This window comes from Euphorbia lathyris, chromosome 2 (genome assembly GCF_963576675.1).
Source record: "Euphorbia lathyris chromosome 2, ddEupLath1.1, whole genome shotgun sequence".
In the NCBI taxonomy this organism is placed as follows: domain Eukaryota; kingdom Viridiplantae; phylum Streptophyta; class Magnoliopsida; order Malpighiales; family Euphorbiaceae; genus Euphorbia; species Euphorbia lathyris.
The window spans coordinates 33,481,279-33,505,588 of record NC_088911.1 but is presented as its reverse complement, the minus strand read 5'-3'; positions in this window follow the sequence as shown (position 1 = coordinate 33,505,588).

Here is a 24,310-nt window from a genome sequence, read left to right as displayed (position 1 = left end):
TTTGATAAAGCCGGGGCTAGGCTTGTTCCATCTATGTTGAGGATTAGGTGAAAAGTGGTTACCTCGCATCTATGTGTCCTGTGTACGCGGGAGTGGCTGGGCGGCCGTCTGCGGGGCCGTCTGTATGTGCGTTGTTAGCGTGTGTCGATTGCCCAAAACTGGCGCCTTCTGTTGATAGGCTTTCCAATCCTGAACCACCTCCAAACTGATTCGCCACGCCGTGTCTGCCGGCCACCATCTCATGTGCCACAGGACTCTGTTTCTGTGGTCCCAGATTGCTTTGAGTGCACAGCAGATTCTAACTATTTCTTCCAGATTCAAGTTGCTCAAGGCTTGGAGAAGCCACTCGTCAAGGTATCTGTTATCCACTCTTGGCACAGGAACACCTGCAACACGCCAAATGTCACCTGCGAAACAACAATCAACAAATAAATGGTTATCCGTCTCTTCTTGCTCCACACATACTGGGCATTCAGTTGAAATGGGGACTCTTCTCTGGGCCAACCGAGCTCTAGTGGGTAAGCACTTTGAACACAGATGCCAAATAAACTGTTTCAGCTTAGGGGGAATCATCAGCTTCCACAACCTCTTCCAACCCTCTTGGGCTCTGCTAGCTTCTACTAGCCCCATACCTGACAAGTAGCCTGAGTGAACATTGTAGTGTCCATCCCTTGACCAATGCCAGATCCTCATATCTTCCCCTGCATTGTATGGCAAGATAATATCACTAATAGCCTGCACTTCCACTTCGCTAAAGCAGCCGTTTAGTCTCTGCATATCCCACCCTCTCCCATTTTCAAGGATCAAGTCTGCTACCAACAAATTTTCCATTCCAGGGACCAAAAAGGAATTTATGCAAAAACCCTCTAAATTAGGAACCCACTCATCCTCCCAAACTCTGATTGATCTACCATCTTCCACTCTCCATCTAACCCCTGTTTTCAATATACTAATGCCTTCCCATATGCTTCTCCAAACCATACTAGGATTAGTGCCTAATTTGGAGAGAAGTAAGTCCTCCCTAGGGTAATATTTAGCTTTGAACATTTGACTCACTAAAGTATTTGGGAATTTTAGTAATTTCCATCCCTGTTTACCTAACATTGCTAGGTTAAACACATGTAGATCCTTAAAACCCATCCCACCTGAATCTTTAGATCTACACAATTTACCCCAATCAAACCAATAAATGTTTCTTCTACCCTCAGGTTTCATACCCCACCAAAAAGAATTCATTAAATTTTGCAGCTCATCACAGGTGGATAAAGGTAAAAGGAACGTACTCATACAAAAGGTTGGCAAGGCTTGAGCCACAGACTTAAGAAGCACCTTTTTCCTAGCCTGGGACAGGAATTTGAGACCCCACGCACCAAACTTCTTTCGAAGCCTATCAATCAGGAAAGCGAAAATCCTGCGTTTGGAACGCCCAATAAGTGAAGGTAAACCCAGGTACCTGCCTGTGTCGAGAGGAGTGCACACCCCCAGTAATGCTTTGATCTGTAATCGCAAAGGTTCAGACACATTTAGACTGAAGAAAACCCCTGATTTGCTCAAGTTTACTGCCTGACCCGAAGCCACTTCATAATCAGACAGGATGTTCATGACCTTTCTAGTCTCATCGATAGTTGCCCCAAAGAACAAAAAGCTGTCATCAGCAAAAAAGAGGTGTGTTACTGTCGGTGCCCTTCTGCAGATCTTACACCCTGAAATAAGCCCTTCTTCTTCAGCCTTTCTGATAAGTTTAGATAAGACTTCAGCACACAGGATAAAAAGGTAGGGAGATAGGGGGTCCCCTTGCCTCAATCCTCTACTAGGGACAACTTGGTCAGAGCACTCCCCATTCACTGCCACCTTGTATTTCACAGTTGTTATGCATAGCATCATCCATCCAATCCAAGTTTCATGAAAACCCATTCTGCCCATAACTGCTTTGAGGAAATCCCAATCCACTCTATCATAGGCCTTGCTGATATCAATTTTTAAGGCAACCTGCCCATTCCTCCCTCTATTCAGTCTCTTCATATAATGTATGCTTTCAAAAGCCACCTGCACATTGTCAATTATAGACCTTCCAGGAACAAAAGCAGATTGAGTTTCACCAATAATCTTAAGGAGAACCCTTTTCAGACGATTAGCTAAGGCCTTAGCAATTATCTTGTAGATGACATTGCACAGGGCGATAGGGCGAAAATCCTTCAACCTTCTAGGATTGTCAACCTTTGGTATCAGAACAATTGTGGTATTGTTTATTCCAGTTGGAAATTCCCCCTCACTAAGCCACTTTGTGCAGGCTGCTCCCACATCTGCTCCCAATGTGTCCCAAAAGGCTTGAAAGAAGCCCGGATTTAGCCCATCAGGGCCAGGGGATTTGTTAGGACTCATAGAAAATAGAGATTGTTTAAACTCTTCCTGATGCACGTGTTAATTACCTGCACCGTGTCACCCCTACTCAAATTCGTAGCCGAGAAAACATCCTGAAAGTAGCTCTGTGCCAGGTCCAATAATTCGGCTTGGTTATCAATCACAACCCCATTCTCATCTGTCAAAGAGGTAATTGAATTCTGTTGACGTCTAGTTTTGACACTAGCATGGAAAAACTGTGTGTTTCTGTCCCCTTCTGTGAGCCAGAAAACCTTAGCCCTCTGCCTCCAATAACTCTCCTCAGCTTCCAGGGTATCATTAAGTTTTCTTTTGGCCAGGAAATAAGCGGCAATGGAGTCCCTGTTTCTACTACCATGAAATCTTTCCATTTGGGACCTCCATTTTCTAATTTGGCTTTTGAATTGCATATTGAAACTCTTTCCCCACACTGCCATTTTCTGCACACACTCCTCCAAATTTTCCTGAACTGGTTTGCCCCTCTGGCTTCTCCAGTGACCTCTAACCAGATTATTGAAATCCTGCTCTTTGAGCCAAACCTCCTCGAAATGAAATCTCCTTTCTCTACTTCTACTTCTCTCCCTTTCCAGATGGAGAAGGAGCGGAAGGTGGTCTGAATACCCAGTCATACAAGTTTTGAGGTAATGATTGTCAAAGCGATTCAGCCACTCAGCCGAAGCAAAACCCCTATCCAGTTTTTCTCTAACCCAGAGCTCGGATCCTCTACCTCTTTCCCAAGTAAAATGGTTACCGTTCAGAATCAGTTCGCTCAGACCACACTCCTCAATTGTTTTGGCAAACTCCTGCATTAAGGGGTTAGGGTATACCGCTCCACCCATATTTTCATCAGAATTCAGAATACAATTAAAATCTCCAATCACTACCCAGGGGACAGAATCATCCCTGGCTAATCTTCTCAGTAATTCCCACGACTCGACATGCCTGCTACGATCAGCAAACCTATAGAAGCCCACCAATCTCCAATCCCCCTGAGAAGAGTTAGTGATAATTGCCTCAATATGATGATCAGAAAAACTTTTGATCACCACCTGAGTCCCTGCTTTCCACAACAAAGCTAACCCTCCACTGCGGCCTCTTCTACTGACAGGGAATGCTCCCTCAAACTTTAATTGTTGTTTTAGCAAACCTACTCTCTGATCCTCTACTAGTGTTTCCATAAAAAATACAATGTTAGTGCATTGGGACGAAACGAGCTCCTTTAAGGAGCGAACTGCCCGGTGGTTTCCCAGGCCATGACAGTTCCAACTTAAGCAACTCATTCCCCCCTGCGGCCCTGTTCTTTAGGGCTCGCCGAACCAATATCTGTGGAACTCCCCTTATCCTTTCCAAGAACAGAGACTTCCCCCTCCTGCATATCCTCTTCCTCCCCCTCCTTTCCCTTCCCCTTATCCTCCCTTCTTCTCTTTCTAATATCATTTATTTCCATCTCAGTGTCTTCCCCCTTATCTCCCTCCTCCTCACCCCCTTTTTCCTTACCCTCATCATTCGCTAGAGGCTTAAAGAACGGCCCTGTGAAAGGACAGATCATGATTTCTCTCTCCCCATCTCCTACTTGCTTGGTCGTCCCCCTCACTCCCTTCCCTCCCCCTGTGTTAGTTATATCCCTCAAAGCTCCCGGTCCCCCTCCCCTTCCACTTCCCAAACCCCTCATCCCCCCTACCACACTTCTATCTATTAGCCATTTTGCCCCACTGTTATCTCCCCCTCTTCTTACTGGGGCTTTAAGCCATTCCCCCCACTCTCTCTGGATCTCACCCCCTGCATATTGAAAACTCTCTCACAGAAACGTTCTGTATGCCCCAGACAACCACAAACATAGCAGAAAATCCCTAGCCGCTCATATTTGAACGTAGCTAAAGCCCACACATTTCTAGTACTTCTTAGTTTTTTAAACCTTTTCAACGGACGGTCACTATTTAGACTAACTCTGATACGCATAAACTGTCTGTGGATACCAGAATTATTATTTATATCATACTCCTCAAAGGTCCCTAAGAAATTTCCCAGTTGTTTACCAACTATTTCCGACATAGTCCCCACTGGAAGCCCATAAATTTGCACCCAAATAGAGTAATTCAATAAATTCACATCATCTATATGCACACCCCAACTCCACACATTCATAATCAATATGTAATTATCAAATGACCACGGACCTCCAGCAATCACCCTATCCCTATCCATCGGATGGAAAAATTCAAAAGAGTAAAGGTTAGTGCTTACCTCTTGAATTTCGACCCCTCTCATTAGTTTCCATAGAACCGCCAACCTGTTTTTCATACTCAAGAAGTTGAGTGGTCTGTCCGCCACAAACCTTCCTAAGAATCGGAGCCCTATATCAAATACCACCACTGGAGCCGACGGTGTAATCAAGTCAAGATGACCTCCCTCATCTCCTTCTATTCTGAGCCTTTCCAATTCCCTTTCCATTTCTGATAGCACCCCGACAGCAACTGTCTCAATTAAAACCAACCCAGGGAGAATCCCCAATTTTTGAATTCCAGAAAACCCCAAAACTCCTCAAGAAAATCTCTGCCCCTGAGCCACGCAATCCGACTCAAGAAATCTCTACCCCTGAATGCAAACAATCCACAAACAAAAGTCCCAGAAATAGCAAACTCAAAATAACTAGGCAGATCAGAGAAGACTAAGCTAAAATTCCGAGCAAGAAACTTCAAGATAATCGATCCAGGAACTCAAGCAATCCACACAAGGAAATCCCAGGACACAAACAATCAATTAAAATATATTGATTAAAAAACCAAACCAAAAAAATGATATAATTAAAATAAAGTTTTATTCAAATTGTGGGAGAAATCTAACTGAGGACTTCAGCCTGCATTGAAGCTCCTTTTTGCTTTTTACTTCAAAAGGGAGAGTTTTAGGTGTTTGGTTAGTGACATCCTAAACGCCTTTTACATCTGAAAAGCAGCATTAGGTGTTTGGTTAGTGATCTTCTGTTTGCCTTTTACACCCGAAAATCAGCCTTTACAAAAGTAGAGAATCTCTACTTTTTGGAAAAACAGCTTTTTCCAACAGCAAACAGCAAATCGTAACAGCAACAGCAAATAGTAACAGGAAGCAACAAATAGTAGATAAAACAAACGGATTGTGATTTTATAATGTTAGGATTTATGAACTTCAGTTGTAGAACCAAAATCCCGAATGATTCCGGGTTCAAATATTTAACAACAAAATTTTAATAAAGTAAAAAAAAATCCAAAATATTTTAAAGTGTACTACTATGTAGAGAATGACAATTGAGTGCTGTGACTATATACAACTTCAAAGATAAATATAATTTCAAGGTTAAATACAATTACATTACATTCAACAATTAAAACAACCTCTTTTAAATACAAGTAGAATAGTTCTAGCCATTGCTTATCTTATAAAGAGATGGACTATCATTATCCAACAAAGATATGCTAATGCTATAACTGATTTACAATCATGAACCTAATTTCAAAAGTCAATGAAAGATCAATATGCAATTATGCTATAGTTTATAAATATGCTAGACCTTTCCATTCCATGTACCTATAATGTAAAGACATTGATAAAAGCAGTACAACCGTAACAAAAAAAAAAAAAAAACTCATCAAAGACACATAAAACTATATAATTGAGCATTCGATACGGATTGGGTAACAGTGATAATTTTCAATTATTAAAGATATTTTCAAGCTAAACTTGAAGGAGCCGTGAAATCCCAAAGATTCACGAATTAACCCCGTAGGAAATGAAAAATCATCATCCCTAACAATCTCTTAAAGAGAAATTAATATTTGATTGATAAAAAGTTAAGTCTGACAAAGAAAGAGATGAACTTATATCATCTCAAAATCTAAAAATGAAATTACAATAGAGGGTAAATACCTTCAACTAATTAGATAAAGCTTAAAGAGGTAAAATGTGGTAGAAGTAAAGGGGTGGAAAACTTCCCATCAAAAAAAAAAAGGTGGAAAACTTGTAAATAGAGTGGTGACATGAGTTGTAAAGGATCAACGAAATAAGAGCTTGATCAAAGATTTGACGGAGGGAGATTTCGAAACCATCAATGGAAAAACCCCAAGGGTTTTTAGTTTTGGGTTTCAACTTCAACTTCAAACTCATCTCGAGGGAGAAGGCAAAGCAACCCAATGGTGACAATCGAGGCAGAACCAATGGTGACAATCAAGGCAAAAGTTCGATACAAAAGAGGCAAGAAATGAAGCGAAGTTTGAACCGTCGACAGACAAGTCCAAGCTTACTTTGTGTCTCCTCCTCAACCATAGACGACAATGAGTAAATGTTGGCTACATAGTTGGTGTATCAACATCAATGCTTTAGTAAATCAAGTATTTGAATACTCGCAAATTCGCCTTTTCATTTGTGAATAATGATGGTAATATGATTTTCTTGATGTTTTGTGTCCATTATGAATGTTGGTAAGATTACAGTCAAGTACTTGACTACCAACATTCACACTTTTATATTACGAAAACCGTGGCATTCCTTTTTGTTCCTTTTACGAGGTGCAAATTTAAAAGCGAAAATCAAGGGCAAGACATTGAGAATGTGATCACACACAAACTGAAACAAATGTTGGCTAGTTCAAGCTTGTGAGGAATTTGTTGGCTCGTCGACATCAATGATCTTTGTCGATGTTCCAAACCTTTCCCCTGATCAATGGGGACGCTGATCCTCAGAGAGGGGAGCGTATATAAGGTGAAAATTGGTTCTATATGGACCCCCTTATGGTATATTATGGAAGTGTAGGATAGATTGAGATGGATTATGGAAGAAGAGTGGGACGAATGTCCCTTAATAGAGTAAGAAGACTTAGAGGAAGATCATTAGAATAAGAAGACTCAGAGGAAGATTCTTAGTATATAAGAGTACTCAGATGGAAATCCGAGTTGATAGGAAATAACTTTTTGAGATTTCAAAACATTTGAAAAATACTTTTGCTATTGTCAAAGAATGGAGTTTACAATTGCAGCGCAATAAAAGTTCTCCGGTCGAAAACATTCAAGTTGCAAATTACAGAAACAACAGAATGATGGTCGAAGTTGAACTTGTGACCAACGAACAACGTGAAAACTCAAGTAGAGTTCAAGTACAAGAGGAGATCAGTTGGAAACAAGAATGTCGATAACTTGGTGGAACCTCTGTAGCGTCCGAGTAGAAAGTGCATCTCTCACAAAGAGGAGACAAGCTCGATCAACGAGGATGTTGATCCTCTAAGTGGGAGAGTATGTAAGAGGGGAGTTTGGCTATAGGCAAACTCAACAATAAGCATTGGCAAAGCTACAAGAAGGCTTCGGTATGGAGTGGCGAATGAGACATATCAACGTATGCTGATGGAAGAGACATAGTTGGTATAAGGAACACTGTAGAGGACATGGACTACCCTGGCATTGGATCTCCGCAACCCTCTAGGCCAATAATCAGAAATGGCTTAAATGATTCACTTTCGTCCACTAAGAATAGGAGAGTCAGGTATATGTCCTTCGTGAAGGGAGACATATGTCTCTATAGAGGGAAACTTTATGGACATTATGGGATCGCTAATAGCCCATAGTGCGTGCCCATTCTAGAGTGAGGTTTAATCATAGAGAGACCCTCCAGGACAGAATACCAACATATGCATTGGCGAGACGCTTAAAGGGAATAAACCCTTCGGTAGGAATTGTCTAGTCAAGACTTTGGAAAAGTCGAGATGCCACACGGATTTTGGTTTGGCTCAGATCTAGCCTCTTGATACTTGATAATAAGCAAGTGCAGATATTATTATAAAGTTCTGGAGTTTTGTGTGAAAATAAAAATTGTAGAGTAAAAATTGTACACTTCATGGTAGTTAGTAATTAATTGTAGAAAAATAGACAAATGTATAAATAAGGCAAGTTGACTTTAGAAATGGTCTTAAAGCCATGTGATTATATGATTGGTAAACTAAAACTGTAGCAAAACTTATTTGTACAGCAAGGCATGTTCCCTGCAACCAAGAATTATTCACCCAAAAACAAATACTAGAAAGTTAAATAATTTAAGCACAATTTGCTAGAACCAAATGATAAAATATGTTATGTACATAGTTTATATTTTATATGGCATGTGGCTTAACATTTTTAAATAATTTTAAACAGTACTAAATGTATCTATAATATTCACATATGATGGCTTAAAATTTTGTTCACTAGTAAGATTAAAATAACAATTATTAATTAATTCCCATTAGTATTTGTATTACTTCATTACCATTATGGCTATTTTAATTTACTTAAAACAAACTACTATAACAACTAAGAATATTCTATTGTAATTTTTTATATATATTATTATTATGGGCCCATTTTAGAAGCTGTAACCCTAATTTTTATACAATTTTTTTAAAAATATTTAACTAATTCCTTTACTGGTTCAAAGGTACCAAATAATCAAAATCTTTGCAATAAACCGCTATATTATTGTTAGGGTAGTAAAGAATTACATGGTTTGACCTTTTCAAATAGTTTAAAAACTTATTATGATTATGATTGAAAAAAAATTGTGCAGTTTGTAAATCATATAGTCCATGACAAATTATTATTATTATAATGACTGTTTATCCATATAAAAGAGTAATTTGAAATGTTTGATTGAAAAAAAAAAATAATATGCTATTGTTATTGATTTTTAATTTTATTTTAATAGGTTACATTAATTACTATTAAATTCAAACGGAGAATAACTACGAGATATCAATATTTATTGTAATTGAAATAATTTTTTAATTAGAGACCCTTCTAAATAATTTTTTAATTAGAGACCCTTCTAAATAAAAAGTCTCTCAGATAATAGGCGAACGCCTAAACCGATTCTGATTATTATAATAATAATAAAAATAATAAATTATTATTTTTATAAATACTTGTGTACCATGCATAATAACAATTGAAATTAATTTCAGATATTAAAAGATTAATGTATCACCTTAAAATTTTTTTTTATCAAAAGTTACACCTTTTATTTCTTTTTATCTATCACTTTTAAGCCAAATTTAAATTTTATTTATTCATCTTTTTGGGACTTGTTAATAAAAAATATTTTTCTGTTTTGAAAATTAGCTCTCCCATTTTTCCTAATCCTAATAGTTCATACTTGGTGTTGGTTTCTCTTCCATTTTGTATAAAATAAAAATCCAAGTAGAGAACAGTGAAACAGAGGCCTGGACCTCTCAAAGAGTGAGTCAGTCTGAGGAGAGAGAGATAGTCTAGACCAGCTTTGTAGTCAAACCAATTATAGACTAACACGTGGTTGGACCTTTTATGTTACAATTAGAGGGTGCAGCTGTACGGTGCACCTGCACTTCTGCTATGCATTATGCCATTATACCTTGTGAATCGTGTTCCTCGGTTAGTACATTTTTTTCCGTTAATACTCCGTACGTACACCCTCCAGCCTGGCCTCCACTCCCGTTTCTCCTGGGCCGGATCTGCGCCCACGGATTTTTTTTTTTTTATCTTTGTTTGGCTTCTTTTTTTTTTTCCTTAAATAAAACATAGAGGATAAAAGAACTCATAAAAAAACATTACAAAATAACAAATTTAACCAAAAAAAACTTATTGTTTTTATTACTCGGTTGAGATATGAAATTAAGTCAACCATGAGTACTAATTGGGGTGAGATGGGTTGGATGCAATCCCGTAACAAGATTGAAGATAGCAATAGAAATGGAAGAAAGAATACTTACGAGGTTACATTATAAAATCGATAGGTTAGAGGTCTCTATAGTTCAACTGTTGTTGTTGCTGTTTACCGTTTATTGTTATTATTTAATTATTAGTGTTAAATAAAATTATAATTAATTATTTCATTAATACGTAAAATAATTAATATGGATTTGTTTTAAAATGAACAATGAGTCTAATTAAAACTTTAGGATAAATATATATTATTATATATAAAATTGAATAGCATGAACAATGTTTTAATTGAATTTTTATTCAATTGCTTCCAATTTTACCCCTATTAACTTATTTCCCTTTTTAGCCTTCCAAATCCCACTTCAATCAACTAATTCCTACTGATACCTTCGAGTATTTTTATCTTAAAGTTTCCAATTTTACCCTCCTATCACAATACTTATCTTGCTAATTTCTTTCATTTTGAGTACCCACCTAATCTAAAAGCACACCGTTTATCTTCCCTCTATTTTCACCTGCTTCATTTTTTTCAATCAACTTGCTTCATTTTTCTAATTCTCTTTTATGCTTTTTTTTTTCTTGTATGATATATATGTGCATATATATCATGGATTTTCTAATCAGAGACACAAATTTAAAAGAAAAAAAAGGAGATAAATATGAAAACTTCTAACAAACAAACAACAAAATTGCATGCATCATAAGAAATGGACTCATTTCATGAAAGAGCCTATTATACACAAATGTACGAGTACGATAAATGGAAATGATCAAATTGGTGAGAGCATCAAATTGCTAGTAAATAATTTAAATCTTGTGCGCGAAACAACACATGTTTTCATCATCTTTTTAAGTAATGAAAAGGGCATATGTTCATATCAATCTTAACGGTGAGAGCATCAAATCTCTCATACTTAATTTAACCATATAAGTAGGTAAAACCTTCCAACATAGTTAGTTACTTAGTTTGATGGTGAGAATATGCAATCAGGAACAACGTATAAAATCAAAATTGTGATTTTGGAAGCTACAAGAATAATTATTTACGTTCATTTTGAGGGTATTTAAGATAATAAAACTCAAATAACAGAGGTTTAGAAGAAATACCAGTATTTCGCTGCTTGTGGGAACAACAACTGATTCCTTATAAAAAGAAATCATCAGTTGTTTTTCATTTTTTTTTACCAAACAATCTAAATTTAGTAGTGAAATGCAAACAGCAGACGAAAATGAAGTAAACAAATATCCTATATATTAAATATATATACAGTAAAACATTCATAAATTAATACTAGATAAATTAATAATCTTTTTAAAATAATAATTTATTCTAGTCCTGATTTGGGCCGATTCATTAAATTAATATCGATAATTTAATATCTCTATAAATTAATAAATTTTCATGGTACCAACATTATTAATTTATAGAGATTTCGTTGTACTGCTTATATATAAAGACTGCTAGTTAGTCAGTTATAAAGGCTACTCGATGTATTAATTAACTTAATCCTATAAGAGCATTCCTAATTGTGGATGTGGCTAGAAATCTCATATAATGATTTCTAGCTGCATCCAATTATAGAGGCATCCTCATATAGTGGTTGGAGCAAATTATTCACTTTATGTGGTTCTATTTGTCATAAAAACATTCTTATACCCCCACACAACAAGTCCAAGCATGATAAGTCAATTTAAGAGCGAGGATCAACTTGGCTAAGGTTAAGCTTATACTTTCGCATCTCGTATGGCATTCTTTGCTTCCCTTTTAGCCTGTTTATATTTTTTTTAGTTCTCACCACTCCTGTATTTTTTCAATATTTTATATTCTCGCATACTCTTTATTGCTTGTCTTACTTCTATCCACCAAGATGTGTCCTTACCCGGTGGCATGCTATCTTTAGATTCCCCTAGAACTTCTTTCGATACTTCCCTTATACTATGCTCCATCTTAATCCATACCGAATCTATATCTAACTCCATATTACAAGTCCAAATATCTTTTGTGGCCATCTCATTCACAAATTTTTGTTGGTTCTCCCCTTCCAGTTTCCACCACTTAATCTTAGTCTCCACTTGTGGTATTCGTTTTCTTATACATCTCCTACTTTGAAAATCAAGCACCACTACTCTATGTTGGGTTGCCGTATTCTCACCAGGGATCACCTTACAATCAATACAACTCTTTCTTCAAGCACTCCTTACTAGGAAGAAATCAATTTGGCTCGCATTACCGCCACTCCGATAAGTCACTAAGTGGAAGGTTCTTTTCGTAAACCAAGTGTTCGTGATACTCAAGTCATACGCTAATACGAATTCGAGAGTAGCATTTCCTACTTCATTTCTATTTCCAAAACCAAAACCTCCACGAACACTCTCAAACTCATCTCGCCTAGAACCCACATGTCCATCAAGATTACCATCCAGTATCATCTTCTCATCCCTAGGAACCTGTTGCACCACTTCCTCCAAGTCCTCCCAAAAAGCTCGTCTTATAGAGGCATCTAATCCTATTTGTGGTGCATGTGCACTTATGACATTCACAACCCCATCTCCTATCACAAGCTTAATACTCATAATTCCATCACTCTTTCTTGACACCGCTACTACATCATCAATATACTCCCGATCAATAAGAATACCTACTCTATTTTTGCCATTGTACCAAAGCTTATAACCCCAATGAGCTATCTCTCTAGCCTTAGCTCCAACCCACTTGGTTTCTTGTAGGCACATTATATTTATTCTCATTCTCTTCATAACATCTACAATTTCAACTAATCTTCATGTCAAAGAGCCTATGTTCTGTTGGTCCATTGTACTATGAGAATAAGTTCCTGGGGGGAGGGGGTTAAAGGAACTATTTAAAATTTTAAGTATTAAGGCGGACTTGTTCTTATTTGTAAATTATATTTTCTCACACAAGTTAATAGCACAAGGATACCGAGTGCGATCAGAGGCAGCTTTAGTTGGTCAGCAACTAAAGTTATTTCTGATGTTGATCCAAGAAATAACACTTAGAAGTCTATTCCTTAACACAACACTTGATCAACCAACTCAGCAGGCTTAGGTTAAACGTTTTCTTAGCCAAAAATAAAAGCAAGAAGATATATGAGATAAGGGATAGAAAATGTTACTCAGCAGTTTATCCTGGTTCGGCCTCCTGCCTACATTCAGTCCCCAGAATTCCTTTTATGAGCTTTCATCCACTACTGAACTCTTTTGGATAGGGCACAAACCCTTTACAATAGTCAGCGAATAGTTACAGAGTACCGTCCTCTATATACCTACACTCATCACTATTCAACTCTGATTTCTAAATACCGAGCAACTCAGAGTCTCCTAGCTAGATTTAATGATTGATAATATTTTGTTCTAAAAGAAAGAACACTTAAATGATCTAATCTATTGTTTACACAAAAATAAGAGCTTGTGTAAAAATGTCTTTGCTTTGCTTTCAGATGGAACTTCAAGTATGAATTTGCTCAGAGCTTTCACGTGTGTTGAAGATCAAGTTCGAATGGAGAAAATGACAGGCCTTTTATAGTGACACTTTAAGGCATCAGTCATTTCGAATTTCGAAATAATTGTTTGAGGGAAATGGCTCTACTGTCCCTTTCATCCTCAAAGCGCAGTGCCATGGTCAATTATAACGAAGTCTTCTCTATCGTTGTATCTCTTGTTCAGCAGCGCTTCAGTTGCTTTACTCAGAGTGCTTCAGATGGTCTCACCATTTTTGGTAAAGATTCCAGGACAGCGCAACGACAACTCATTTGTTGCATCTGAATCCTTCCTCAACTGGTGAAGCTTTGTCTGCAAGTAAAGAAGTCAACTTGTGCTTTGTCTGCTTCCTCCTTTCGTCTTCCAAGTCAGCAGCTTCGTTGTGAAGTATTGGATTTACTTCTGGATCCTTCCTTCTGCTGGACTGAGTTGATCCAAAGGGTCTTTAATCCGTTTGACTTTCTTCTTTATTTTGTTTGGGCCTTGACTTGGCTTAAGGACTTGGGCCTTAACTTTTAATTTCTTTTGCAATTATAATTCAATTAATCCAAAACACTCAACAAACACATTAATAACAATAAATCAAAGCTTTTAAATTTAATGTGTTGAGAATTTATCTTAGGGATTTTAATTCTAATTTGAATAGATTTTTCAAATCAAATTTAATGTGGAAATTGTGTTTCAACATGTTTCATGTCCCAAAACGTAACCTACTACCCCTACCCCTACCATAACCGTTACCTTGGACTAGCTTATTTACCCGCACGTGTCCATCATGCAGGAACCCTTGCACATTTGACACACCCCTGGGCACCGTGGTGGCACACCGCTTTGGGACGACGACCTAGCAACCCTTGCACATTTTTCACTACACCCGGGTCTATGAAGTGCAGCGTGTCGCTGAGTAGGGAACGCCCCCACGATATTCATATTTTGGTTCATGTCCATAAGATGTGGCTACGTTTTACACTGGTTGCCACAAACCTACCGCAACCCCCTGTTGAAACACCTTTCCACATAATTTTGATTTGACAAAATTGTTTAAGTATAATTGAAATACATATTCTAAACACATTAAGTTTAAATGCTTTGATTTATTCTACTAATGTGTTTGTTCAATGTTGAGTTAAATTATTTATAAGACACAAGAATTAAAAGGCCCAAGCCCAATACGGAAGTCAAGGCCCAAGTCAAACAACTCAGTACAACTCGGCCCGCGTTTGTTAAAACGTTGTCGCTTTGGACAAAACGCAACTCAGCAAGAGAAGGATCTAGAAGACCTTCGGGAACAACTTCAAGATGAAGCTGCTGAGTAGTCTCGACAAAGCATACAAGACAGCAGCTGGCAAATGAAAACTTCCAGACAAAGTATTTCTACTTTGGGTAAAGTTCAGACGACACAGTATGCTGTCCAGTTGACTTTACCATAAAAGGAGAGACAGTCTGCTGAGCTGACCGAGGACAGAAGATACACAATTCTGATTGGCCGAGAGCTCTGAGCAAGTCAGGATGACAACGACAGGTAGCCGTTTCCCTCCAACGGTTATTTCGAAATTCGAAATGACCGATGCCCAGACGTCTCTATAAATAGTGCCATCAGAAGCTTCATTCAACACAGAACTTGATCAAGCCATTACGCTGACCAAATTTCTACACAAGTTCTGCAAGCAAAGAAGCAAAGCAAATCTTACACTACAATTCTTATATCTGTGTAAAAGTCTAGAGTGATTATTTCAATCGTCTAAAGTGTCTTAGCAAATCTTTGTATAGGACAAAACACTTATCATTTCTAGAGATTAGAAAGGAGAGGCTGAGTACTCGGTTATAGTACTCAGCGAGAGATTAGGATTGAGTAGAGGTATAGAGGAAGGTACTCTTGTTATACTCAGTTGCTAATATTGTAAAAGGTTTGAGGCTCTACCTTTAAAGAGCTCAGTAGAGGATTCGAAATCTCGGAACGTGTTCCGGGGACAGGACGTAGGCTTAGAAGAAGCCGAACCTGGATAAATCTGCTGAGTAAAGTATTTCTTACCTTTAACTCCTTATATTTATTGCTTGCTTGAAATAACCAAAAACTGACCAAGTAAAGAGGTCAAGTTGAGTTGTGCGCGTTAAACGTCTGAGCTCAGGAATAGACTCTAAGTGTTATCTCCTGACTCAAGCTAAGAAACTGACCTAGTCACCAGTTGACTAGGCCAGTATCTTATTGTTTACTCAGCGCTGCTGTTAAAACCTTTTTCCTTAGAAAAAGAAGTCTGCCCTAATTGCGAAAAAGTTTAAATAGTTCCTAACCCCCCCCCCCCTTGGAACTATACTTGCAACTATACAAGGGACCAACAAGTGGTATCAGAGCTTAAAAGCTCACTATAAAAGGTCTAACAACCTTGAGCTGATCCCTACCATGGGCAAAAACAGCACTCGGTTTCTCCCTGGAAACCAAACAACTCAGATATTGCCTGAGGGGCTGTCCATTACTAGGCCTCCCCTATTCTTCGGGTCAAACTATACCTTCTGGAAGAATAGGATGAAAAATTTCATTCAGGCTACAAACATGAGTGCCTGGCTATCTATAGTCCAAGGCCCATTTGTACCTGTCGAAGTTGTGGCTGGCCAAACAGTTGTAAAAGCTGAGGCCAAATGGATAGAGGATGATCTTAAGAAGCTCCAAAACCATGCTTCGGCTATCAATATGCTTCACTGTGCGCTCGATGCTGCAGAATATAATAAAATCTCAGGTTGTGAGTCGGCACAAGAGATCTGGAAAAAGCTGGAAGTCACCTACGAGGGAACAAATAAAGTAAAGGAGTCCAAGGTGAATCAGCAGATGAGACTGTACGAGCTGTTCGAGATGAACAATGATGAGGGCATTTCAGACATAAATGCAAGGTTCACCAACATCATTAATGAGCTTAAGAGACTTGGAAAAATCTTCACTGCGGAAGAACAAGTCAAAAAGATACTCAGGAGTCTTCCTAAAGATTGGCAAGCAAAGAAGACAGCAGTTGAGGAAGCTCAGGATTTAACCACCTACAAATATGACGAACTCATCGGTTCATTGCTGACCCATGAGATATCTATGAAGAACTTCGAGGTGAAGGAAAAATCTGAAGACAAGAAGCAGAAATCCCTTGTCATGAAAGCTGACTCCACTGACGGCAGCTCAACTGATGATGAGGAGATGGCTATGTTCACAAGGAAGATGAAAAGGCTATTCAGGAAAAATGACAAATACTCTAAGAAGCCTTACAGAAAGTTTGATAAGTATAAAGCTGACTCAAGCGACAGTAAATACAAAAAGGACAGCTCAAAGCCCATTACATGCTTTGAGTGCCATCAAACCGGCCATATTAAGTCAAGCTGCCCCACACTGAGGAAAGACAAGAAGAGTGGCAAAAAGGCAATGGTGGCTACATGGAGTGACAGTGATGAGTCTTCATCCACAGAAACTGAGGCCACCGAGTCAGTGAAGATATGCTTCATGGCTGACGAACTTGCTGAGCCATGCATATCTGAGCATGCTGACCTATCCGTCGCATCAGATGACGAGGACCAATCAAATGAGGTAATTAATCTTCCCCAGCTCAGAAACGATATGGTTAATGCCCTGAGTGATCTCTACACACTTGTCAATAAGTGTAACAAGAAAGTTAGAGCACTCAGCAGGCGCTGTAACGAAGTGGAAGAGGTCAAACTGAGTGACCTCAGATTCCTTCTTTAGGACAATACAACTCTGCATGATAATATGAAAATCATACATGAGTCTGTCTCTGAAGTCCAGTCAGTTTCAAAGAAACTGAGAAAGGACGTCACAACTATCCAGAACCAACTAAAGGTTCCAAATAAAAGAAACAGTGCTCTGAGAACTCAGTACCAAGGTACTCAGCAGAGATGGAATCCCCAGCGAAAAGTCCAGTGTGACTTTTATGGGAAGTTAGGACACGCCACTAAGGTGTGCTGGCACGCTCAGCACTGGGGTGCTGACAAGTCAGTGAAACATCCTAAACAGAAGGTCAGTTGTGACTTCTGTGGAAAGAATGTCCATACTGTCCATGTATGCCGCCATAAAATAAAATATGATGTTTTACCTGTTGCACCTAACAAGCAAGGATCCAAAAAGAATTGGGTACCTAAAAGTAACTAGTTACAATGCAGGTAAGCCTGAGATGTGCTGAGAAGTCAAAGATGTGGTATATTGACAGCGCATGCTCAAGACATACGACGGGTGATGAAACTCAGTTCATCACGTTTGAACGTAAACGAGGAGGAAGTGTAAGTTTTGGAGACAACAAGAAGGGAAAGATAGTAGGGTCAGGAATCATCGGAGGTAATCCTACTATTGAATCTGTCTCCCTAGTCAGCGGACTCAAATATAACTTACTCAGCGTAGCTCAGCTATGTGACAATGGGAGAAAAGTTATATTTGATGCTACTGGATGTAAAATATACGAGGGTAAAACAAATGAGTTAATCTTAACTGCCCCTCGCATAGATAATGTCTTTATGCTAGACTTAAAAAAAAGTTTTCAAAAACTGTGTGCTTAGTATCAAAGGAAGAGAATTCCTGGATATGGCACAGGAGACTTGGTCATGTAAGCATGGACCTCCTGGCCAAACTAGCAAGAAAGCAATTGGTTAAGGGACTGCCTGAACTTAAATTTGAAAAAGATCAATTATACCACGCTTGCCAAGCTGGAAAACAAACCAAACAATCTTTTCATAGCAAAAATATTGTCTCAACTAAGCGTCCGTTAGAGTTACTACACTTGGATCTCTTCGGTCCAGTCTAGCCGCTGAGTCTGGGTGGAAGAAGATTTTCCTTGGTCATTGTAGATGATTTCTCTCGGTATACGTGGGTCATCTTACTGACCAGCAAGGATGAAACCTTTGAGACATTTTCAAATTTGGTTAGAAAAATTGAAAATGGAAAAGACCTAAAATTAGCTCACATCCGTAGTGATAATGGTGGAGAATTCAAAAACCAAAAGTTTGTTGAATTCTGTGAAGCCAGCGGCATTGACCACAATTTTTCTGCTCCTAGAACACCTCAGCAAAATGGGGTTGTAGAAAGGAAGAACAGAACTCTGGTTGAAATAGCCAGGACAATGCTGGATGAGCATAGGCTTCCAAAGTATTTTTGGGGAGAGGCTGTTAACACAGCATGCTATATTCTTAATAGGGCTCTAGTTAGACCTATATTAAAGAAAACCCCCTATGAACTTTGGAAAGGACGAAAGCCCAATATTGGATACTTTCGTGCCTTTGGCTGTAGATGTTTTATCTTAAATACCAAAGATAGCTTAGCAAAGTTTTATTCAAAAGCTGATGAGGCTATCTTTTTAGGCTACTCAACAAACAACAAAGCATACAGAGTTTTTAATAAGCGAACTCAAGTTTTAGAAAAGTCAGTACATGTAGAGTTCGACGAAACTAACCCTGCAGGTAGATACCAGCCGCTGACCGAAGATGATCCACACTCAGTAACCACCGCTGACCAAGAACCAGCTACTGAGTCATTCACGAAAAGGTTGACCAAGAGTAAGAGTGAACCTAAGATTACTTTTACTGACCCATCTACTTCTGCAGAGATTGTTGAAACACAGACAGCACAAGACATGAATCTACCTAAAGAGATAAGGATCCCAATAGGGCACTCAGAGAGTGCGATCCTTGATTCTGCTGGGAATACCCTGATGATGAGGAATCAACTTAGGAAGTACCTCAGCAATGTTGCTTTCGTCTCAGTTCAAGAACCGAAGAATTTCGCTGAAGCTGAGTACGATGAATTCTGGATGAACGCAATGCAATAGGAGCTCGATCAATTCAGAAGAAACGATGTATGGGAGCTAGTGCCTCATCCAAAGAGTCAAAAGACCATTGGAACAAGATGGGTCTTCAGGAACAAGATGGATGAACAAGGAAATATAGTCAGGAACAAAGCAAGGCTTGTAGCTCAGGGCTACAGTCAGCAAGAAGGTATTGACTACGGTGAGACCTTTGCCCCAGTGGCAAGGCTAGAGGCAATTAGAATTCTATGTGCATATGCATCTTACATGAACTTTAAATTATTCCAAATGGATGTCAAAAGTGCATTTCTTAATGGAGTTATAAACGAGGAGGTTTATGTTAATCAACCTCCAGGTTTTGAGGACCATAAATTCCCTAACCACGTTTATAAACTCAAAAAGGCTCTGTACGGCCTCAAGCAAGCACCACGTGCTTGGTATGAGAGGCTGACCAGTTTCCTGCTGACTAGAAATTACGTCAGGGGCAAAGCTGATACAACCTTATTCATTAAGAGAAAGGGTAAAGATACCCTGCTGGCCCAAATTTATGTTGATGATATAATATTTGGTGCAACTAACGAATCAATGTGCAAGGAGTTTAGCAAACAAATGCAGACTGAGTTTGAAATGTCCATGATGGGAGAACTCAACTTCTTCCTCGGTCTTCAAATTAAACAAGGAAAGAATGGCATCTTCATCAGTCAAGCCAAATATGCCAAGGAGATATTAAAGAAATATGACTTGGAGAATTGCAAGCCAATATCCACTCCTATGGGCACTGACACTGTCCTCTGCACTGACGAGAATGGTAAGTCAGTAGACAGCAAATTATATCGAGGTATGATAGGCTCTCTACTTTACTTAACAGCCAGTAGACTGGACATTCAGTTTTCAGTATGCTACTGTGCTAGATATCAATCTAACCCTAAGGAATCTCATTACATTGCTGTAAAAAGAATCCTTAGATATTTGCAAAGCTCAGTGAACGCAGGTTTATGGTATCCCAATACTCATGATTTTACAGTCATCGGATACACTAACGCTGACTATGGACGGGATAAGATGGAACGTAAAAGCACCTCTGGAGGATGTCACTTCTTAGGAAGCTGTCTTGTATCCTGGTTCAGCAAAAAACAGGCGTCAGTAGCCTTGTCTACCACTGAAGCTGAGTACATTGCTGCTGGTCATTGTGTTGCTCAAGTCCTATAGATTAAGCAACAGCTTGAAGACTATGGTGTTCAAACGAAGACAATTGAAGTCAAATGTGACAACAAAAGTGCAATTGATCTTTCAAAGAACCCAATTCAACACAGCAGAATGAAGCATGTCAGCATCAGACATCACTTCATTAGAGACCATGTACTCAAAGGTGAGATCAAGCTGACCTTTGTCCCAACGGACGAACAACTTGCGGATATCTTCACGAAGCCACTGGCCCGTGAGCAGTTCAGCATACTGAGAGAAGCTATCGGTATGTTTAATCCTCTTCAGTAAATTCCTGTACTAAATGAATATGTATGCTGAGTGAATTATTATGCTGAATGATTGGTTTTGCTGAGTAACTCATAGAAATTGATTGAACATCAAATACTGAGTAAACTTGCACACTGAGTAAGTTAGTATAAACTTAAACTTAGAAATCATCCCATTAATGCAATATTGACCACTCAGAATATCAAACGCTTGGTATTCTAAACGCTGAGTGTTATATCCGTTAGAATCATTGCAAAAGCACGCGTATAGCCACATAGGATGACGTACGCGCCGAATGTGTCATAAATGCCAGGATTATTGTCGGTTCACAATCCCGAGGCAAAACTAACACATGGATTCGATAAGATCCATTTCTCACCTCTATAAATAATGGGTAATTCCCCATTTTTATTCTTTACGCTTATCGAATACTCTGGCAAAGAAATTCTTTCTCTCTAAAAATCCCTCTAAGCTTTCCCATCCTCAACAATGACTAAGGTTTCCTACAACATCTCCGGTGCTGACCACTCTAAGCCCAGCTCCGATGACACTTCCAGGCAAACCTCTGTGCAGGAACCTACCAAAGTCACCTCGCTAAGCAAAGGACAAGCTGGCCAAACCTTTGGTCAGGGAAAGCCTGTAAAAGTCAGGACCTACTCCAAGGTCTTTGAGAACGTCCGTGAATGGAAAGTTGAGCCCTCAAGATGGGTATCATAAAACTTCGTACAAAACGAACAACCCTTCTGCGAGTGGATTTCACAAAATGGCTGGACGGAGCTGTTTTCGGTTAGGGATGACACCTACCCTGACCTGGTAAGGGAGTTTTATCACAATCTCCGCGTTGCAAATGACAACACTGACTACCTGTGCACAGTGGTGAAAAAGAAAACCATCTTCATCAACCCTCTCTACTTAGGAAATCTGCTCAAGTTGAAAACTGAGGGAGCAAGGCTGAGAAGATCTGGAGATCAGGATGGCACTGGGTATGCACACAACTTCTGCAAACCTGAGGGCCACTCGGGAGAAGTCTCAGCTTCATCGATGGGTTAGCACCAGAAGATGGCTCATTATTTGCTGACCTACTTTATCTACCCAAAGATCAACTGCACTACATCAGCAACTAACTTCGAGCAATGCTTTATATGGCATATGCTGACGTACACTCCAATCAATATGCCAGTATTTCTCGTCGCTGGTTTCCTACGCAGCTCTGGTACGTTGAGGCTAGGATCGCTCATCACCAGAATCCTCATCGACCATAAAGTTGATCTCGAAGGTGAGGACAAGACTCTAGGATCTGAGATCACAGCGGCCTCGCTGAGAGCATTAAAATTTGGACAGCCTTTGAAGAAAGGTAAAGCTGCTGCTGCTGCTGGACAAGCTGAGGGAACTGCTAAGCCAAAGAAAGGGCGAAGGACTAAGGCCCCAGCTTCCCGCAAAAGAAAAACTGCTGAGACTCCTTCCAAAAATGTTGAGTCTCCAGCAAAAAGACAGAAGTCAGCTGGTAAGTCAGCTGAGAAACGAAGCAGGCAATGTGAGCCTGGAATTGAGGAAACTGTTGAGCAACCTCAGAAAAAGCAGAAGCCCTCTACACTGACTCCCCTCAACGCCATACCTATAGACTTTATTGTACCGGGTGACTCTCACTTCACCCAGTGTCAAGGTACAATAGCTGAGTCTGAAGAACATGAGGTACAACTGGATGATCATTTCATCTCACAAGTTGAGGAAGAACTTGATGGTGACAGTACCGAAGAAGAAGAAGAAGAAGAGGCCAGCGGTCAGGATGACGCTGAGGACTCTGAAGAGACAGCCCGTGAACATGAGACTGAGCAGGCCAATGCTGGGTTTGCTGCCGGAGATGAGCAAGTACTCGATCAACACAGTGTTGATCCAGTCCAAGAACAAGCTGACCAGCCTCATGATGAGCAACACGAATCTTCTCCTTCTCACTCAGGAGATCCTAGTCAAACTGTCACTCCACCTCGTAGAAGAAGAAAGTTGGTGAAGGCCAGTGAGAAGCCTGTCAGTGAAGATTTTGTGCCACCACCAACTCTTCCTGACTTTGTCATCTCAAAGCCAACTAAGGACCCCTCTACAGTCAAGCTGACATTTTTCAAACGCCAACAGCCCTCTACTGCTTCAGCGTCCTTAGAAAAGCAAGCCTCTGTTTCTTCTCAACAGGAACATGCCGACCAAAATGCTTCCGCCACCTCAACCAGTCAGGTTGAACCAATTACTGTGCATGCTATTTCTTCAAGCATGGTGATGACTCCAACCACTTCCACCCCCGTCAGCACAGACAGTATCCGTATTACTACTTCTCTCATTACCATTCCTGCCGATCAATCAACTATCCCAGAAACTCAAGTGCAGATTGGTACAACACTTCCAGTCACTGACCAGGTCACTCCTTTCACTCCTCTTCCTTCCGGTCACACTGATGTCCCTGAAGGCTCACAAAGCTATCTGAATACCACTGAGTCCGGCAAAAAGATCATTGACTCAGTGCAAGCATTGATCAGAGACCTTCAACAGTCCACTCCTGCTGCTGCTGGGTCTTCAACTTTTGAGACTACTCAGCTCTCCCAAGTCACTCAGCTTCTCAACGAAGTTAAGGGACTCAAGGACTTGCTGAATGTAATCATTACCTTCCAAGCACAGCAATCTAAGCAGGATTCAATCGCCAAACTGGCTGAGATCCAGCTGACAACCGTGCAGTACTTGACTTCCTTACAACAACAAATCCAGAACTTGTCAGCTGTGAACCCCGACCATGCCACTTCATCTGAAGTCAAGATGCTCTTTGCTCAGCTTCACACTGAGCAACTCAAGACCAACGAGCAAATGGTTTCTTACAATCACTGCTCAGTAGAGCAAATTGGTGAGGCTATTCGCTTGCTTAATCTGAATAAGCAAGAGATGGATACTGACGCAATGAAACAGAATGAGATTAAGTCTATCATACAACAAACCTTCAACCACATTCGTCATAACAATATTCAACGTCAGTATTACGACACCGCCCTCTTAAAGACCTTTCACCAAATCTTTGCTGGTCTTACTGAAGCTCTCATCTGGCAAGGCAAAGCTCAAGCGTTTAGCGTCAATATGCTCAGTGCTACTGAACTCAACATACCCGCAGAGGCATCAACTGATGGAGTTGCAATTTTTGACGGCGTCAATGAAAGCGCTGAGAAACTTAAGGAGCTGTCCCAAGAACTGACTCGAGCTGCCTTAATTGATGCCTTCAGACTTCCTCCTCTTGATGCTGACAAAATGGGGGAGAAAGCACAAGCAGCTAGAGCTCAGCATGAGCGAAGTCAGTCTCAACACAAGAAAAAGAAATAGATAGGCTAGCTCAGTATAGACTAAGTCAGATGTAATCTATATGCCTTATCTATAAGTTTTGTTGTGTAACCACTGACTACTATCAATATATCATATCTGCATCTTTTATTCCTATTCCTGAGTGATGATATATGT